Source organism: Haliaeetus albicilla, chromosome 11, assembly GCF_947461875.1.
Source record: "Haliaeetus albicilla chromosome 11, bHalAlb1.1, whole genome shotgun sequence".
Lineage (NCBI taxonomy): Eukaryota > Metazoa > Chordata > Aves > Accipitriformes > Accipitridae > Haliaeetus > Haliaeetus albicilla.
The window spans coordinates 30,068,034-30,073,548 of NC_091493.1; positions in this window are offsets into that span (position 1 = coordinate 30,068,034).

The window sequence follows — 5,515 nt, forward strand, 5'->3', positions numbered from 1 at the left end:
CAAAATAGGGGTCAGGGGAAGAAATGAAATTAAAGGAAGGGAAGGGCTCAGCTCTGACCTTGTTCTGGGGAGAGAGCAGATTCAGGTTTAGCATAAAGGGAAGAAAATGAAGGTTGTAACTAATACGTGTTGTCTAGTTCGTTGAGTCATCTGTGGGGATTCTCCACTGAACAGTGGCAGTGCCTACACTGTTAGTGTGGGAAAGGCCCTGGTTAGGACCAAGGTCCTCTCTTCCCCTCTCTCAGCTTACTGGCACTGCTGGAAACTTTCCAAAATAAAGGCCAGCTTTCAAGTTACTGGACTGAGGGATTTGCAGGGTTTGCTTTTAAGGCCCTTTCTGGTTTGAATACTACACTTCTCCCCAGCTGTGCTCTTCTCAAGAAAAAAGAGAAGGGAGAGAAAGCAGTTAGTGGTATGAATTTTTCTGCAATGTATTTGGTTTAATATTTCTCAAGCTCTTCAATCATGTTACCTTGCTTCATGCTATGTTAGTCTCTGTCAGGTTAGTCAGTGGGGTGACAAAAAAGAGATTGTGAAAGGATGCTAAGCAGAGCTGACATGATGGAAATAGGAATCTGTTGCTGCATACCCACTACTTGCTAGTGTTATGGCAGAGACTGAAAATACATCCCATCTACAGAGTTTGTGGCTGTTTTTTAGAGTTAAGCCTTAAATTATCTTCTTGGGACACAAAGGGTGCTGGACAGGAGTAGGTTCAGGGATGGTTGGACGCCAGGACCAGCAACCCAAGGGAGCACATACAAGCCCCTGGCCTCAGCTCCATGGAGGCTATTCTTGCCCAGAAAATTTTGATAGCAGACGTAGGCTAAGGACAGCTAATAGAAGGTCACAGGCTGAATTAATTGAATCCATTTGTCACCTTCATTATTTTAAGAAATGAGTGTTTTCAATTCATATCATCATTAAGAAGGCTTCCCCTGAATAACTGCTGTCCATCCAGAAAGCCTTATATTTTATCTAAGGTGTCTGTGTTATAGCTGCACAGTTTAAAGCAATCTTGTGTATACTGGCTATTCAGAGAATGAGGCTATCTCTGCAAGCAGATAGGGAAACCTAAATAAGACAAAGTACAATGAATTTCTCTACTCATAGTCTACAGTGTTGTTTTTTTATTGCCCCATTGTGTCAGGAGTAACAAGTCTTCATGTCTTCATGTATTCTATTTTTTTCATAGGATACTCTGGGTCTTTTTCTTGTTCCCATGGACATCTACAGAAAATACCCTCTTTGTTGGCACTTGCTGTGATCCCCTCATAAAAGAGTAAGTGCTAAGTCAATGGTGAAATGAGCCATGAAAAGTGAAACTCTGCTTTTAGTCTGGAAGCAGTGTCTCTAGGTCAGATATATAAGCACAGCAGCAGCAGAAGTTATCACTTGAACCTTTTTCTGATAAATGCACCTGGGAAGTGTTTCTCAGTGGTGTGGTTTGTTAAGGATTTAGGCATGTAATTATTGTTATGTTGGGTGGCTGTTGGAGATACAAATCCTTTATGAATCACTAAGAAAATGGAGTTTGGTCTGTCACATGCATCTTCCACTCTATCATCTAGGAATGTCTACAGGGAACATATTTGCTGTGCAATACATTGTACCCTGAGCAGTGTGCTGGGCTCCTCTGGTGCCGAGCTGGAAATTTAAAATGTTCCTCTTCTGCCCCAAGCAAAGAAGATTTAACAAAATACTTAAAAGCTGATCATGGCAAGATAGGAGAGGTTTTATGACAACCGATGTTGACAAAAGGCAATACAAATTCATTTAGGAGGATTAAAAACCTGGGCGGAAATCAACATTGAGGTTTGGCTTGGGCAGACTTCTAAATCTGGGAAGAAAATAATCCAAAACTCATGTTGTGAAAAAGAGAAATCTAGGAAACAGTAATTGCTAAAGAGAGCCAGACAGGACAGGGAGATTAATCTGGCAATGGTAAGCAAAAGCAGAAAGATAATGTCAAATTGGAAAGTGTTTGGAGGAGTGATAGGTCTGGGTCTTGATGGAGAGAAACAGTTGAGTTTAGGCCTGGCTAACACATGGTCACTATCTTCCTCAGCCAGCACCTGAGGCAATCCAGAGGGATTTACATGGGCCAAGACTAATGACAGGTCAATGCAAAACATTACACTGCTTTGATTATCAGCAGTAAACTGAGTCTTAGCAGAGTAAACCAGCCTGTACAGAGTTTCCTGGTGTGTAGGGAGGTTATTAGCTGTGCCCAGACTAGTTCCTTTAGAACTAGCTAAAGAAAATAAAAGAAATAAGCATGAAGAGTTTGTTCTTATTTCTTTGAAACTTACTTATTTAAGCAAGGATGAGGACAGCATATCTTAATGTCATCTGTAGTTACTTTATAATAGATTGAGTAGTCATTTTTGGTTTTGTCAAGGGCTATGTGGTTAGTTCTGTTGGCTTTTCTTCAGGTTCTTTAGGTCTGGGGGATTTTGAGGGGACGAACACAGGTCTTCATATTTCCTTCCTCTTTCCAATCCTTCAGTGATGTTATGGGCCTGTGGGTGGGAAGCAGTTTCCAATTTTGTTCCTGCAGTCAGCTGTGGTTGCAGTGAATGCCCTCTGGAGATCTGGCTACCTGATGCTCTCTGCACATTAGGCAGATAATTAGCAATGATCATTTGTGACTTTAGTTATTTATATATGCAGAAGAACATAGCTGCAATGAGGATTTCTGGGCCCCTTGGAAAAACGTGACCCTAAAATTGTTAGCATTTATATTTCTTGTTCATAAAGTGTATTTGAAGTGAATCTGAAGTCAAGAATGAAGTTCTAAAATTAGCTCATTGGGCCAGTTAAACTTGTTGGTCCCTTGCAGAATGATTCAATGTACTCTCCAGGAGGAGAGAGGAAATCGCATCTTGCTGAGGACAAGAAAGACATCACCCTGAAATTTTTTTGAGAGGTGTAATCAAGAACACAGGTTCAGTGAAGGGTAATGAATAAAGAGCACTTTGCACAATTACAGCTGCTCCTACCTCATGCTGGGGGCATTGTGATCACTGTGGTGGCAATCTTTTCTTCAGGAGAGGTTCTTTCCACTGCTGTGCACAGCCTCAGTCACCTTCTGATGCCTTGATTTCTGCTGGGTGGATTTCCTGCACTGCAGTGCCCACACAGATGAGTAGCACGTGGAGTCATTTTATCCCAAGCTGTGTGGTGGAAAAAGCCTCCTCTTGCATGTGTGCGTGTCTCTTGTGTTGTAGGTTTGTCCTGGAAATTTACCTTAGCTCCCAATCCTGTAACCACTTAGACAAGGAGCCCTTATGCCATTGTGCACATACTTATAGCATGTGTTTTCTTGTCCATCTGGTGAGAAAGATTAGAGCCCTGGCTGCTTTTGAAGCTGAGCTCTGACCTGCCCACTTTGCAGTAAGGATGCAGATAAAGTCAGGGGAAGGGTGCTCAGCTGTGGTAATGTTCCAGCATGGTCCTGTGAGTTATTGGGCATGGGTTTTCTTCAGGCAGTTCTCTTCTTTCTAAATGAGCATTTTATCTAGGAGTTCTTTGAGGACTTTAGATATTTGTTTGGGGTTTTGGGGTATCTCACAGCCCAGCTGCAAGTGTGGAGCGTCAGAAGGTGCTGGGCTCTGGGTGAACCATAACTATAGTATATATAAAATAGAGTTGACACCATCATGGACATATCAGACTCCCCCCTTCCGTATGTGTTATCCATTACATACGCATCTATTTATCTCTGAGACATTCCAGGCAGATGTGGAACTTCTTGGACCTAAAAGGAGCTTTTTCAGCATGCCTCTGAGAGCTGAACCCTTCAGTGGGTCCTGGCTTAACTTCTTCAGGAAAGAGCGTGGGTGCCTCAAGTCTGTGTTCAGTTGTGAAGCTGAGATACCAGGACTGCCTGGATAACGACTGTCCAGACAGACACTGTCCCAAGTGAAAAGCTTCCATGACAAAGCCTTCCATATTTCTGTGGCTGCTTCAGCACCTTTCAGGGCACCAGGAGAAGCTTTCACAGAAGCATCAGACCTCACACCACTGATGGCACATCCAGAACTCCTTGTGCATGTCAAGTCCAGGTCTCCTGCCCTGCTGTAAAGCGACTGTCCAAGCTCCTGCTCAGTCCTCCAAAAATTTTGTGACAGCACCATACCCAGTCTCACAGGACAGATGTTCTGGGAATGACTGTAGCAAAAAGGCTGGGAAACAAAGAAAAAGGCTCTTGGAATCTTCTCCGGAGAATGTGAAGAAAATCTTTATCTTCAACAATTCACATTCCTGCTTTTTCCTCATTCTTTGTTTGACAAATTGTTTTCTATTTACAGCCAGCACTTTTTAATGCATTCTCCCTCCCCCAGCCTACTGGGTTCCTATTTTATCCTTCTGACAATGTTACCATATGGTTCTATTATTCAGAGATTCCTAAACATGTATTGCAACAGTCCTGAAAAATAATTAGGTGCTGCTGTGGTGTAAAAGCACATCTGTGATCAATGGCTCCCTCTGGAAATTATGGGATAAAATGTCCCAAGACATTTTTCTATCTTTCTACTTTCCCCTCACCATTTTCTGTCCCTCTCTGTCCCCCAGAAAGTGTTACAATAAAGGAAAAAAAGTCTGTGTCAACAGTTATTTTAATTTTCTTCCTTAAAAGCAATGCACAGTGTGATTGGTGGTTTTTGAGCTACGACTAGGGGAAGAGATCTCCAGGGAGAAAAAGATATATATTTAGACTCTGTACATTTAGTATAGAACTTAATTCTATGGTGATAACCAATGATTTACACCCTTTAATCCAAAAGTCCTCCTGTGCCCTGTGGGGAATACAACATATGTCCAGCAAATTGGTAACCATATGCTTCGGTGAACGTGCAGTCCCTCAGCCCTTCCCCTGCTCCTTTCCATTGATAGTTCCCTGCTAAAGCGGTCTGATCTCACGATTTACTCTCCCTTTGTTGAAGGCTTTGTCAAGGGAAGGGTTCTTCTTGGATTCCTTTCAGTACTGCAGCTTCTGTTTTTGAAAGGTTTCAGGCAGTTGTTTTTGCTGGAGAATTTCACAAGTGGATCAATGAGTAAAAGTTTTCTCAGCTCCTGATGAAAGAGGCGGGCATATCTCCAACACAACTTTTTCTCGAGAGCGTATAGGGAAAATAAATGAAAAATCAGTGTTATCAAAAACAAGTTTCACAGAGGCTTTTCAAAACCAATTTGCTCCCAAACCCTCTGTTTCACCCTATCACGATATCAGCCCTCTGGTACTGATCCTGAACCTGCACAGATGCAGTATTTGTAATGAAATAAGCCTTGCTTGTCTCCTTGGCACATCATGAAATAGAAACAAAAAGGACACTGATACACGTTTTTCCCTCTTTGTGGCCACCTTTAAACAGAAATGCTGTAATACAGCAGGAGCACTGGCTGGAAGGTAAAACTAGTTCATGCAAAGGGGGACCAAGAGTGTTAGCCTGCCTCTGCCCTCCTCCAGCAGGAAAGATTATCCCAGATAAGCAACAGCAGGGTAATGTTC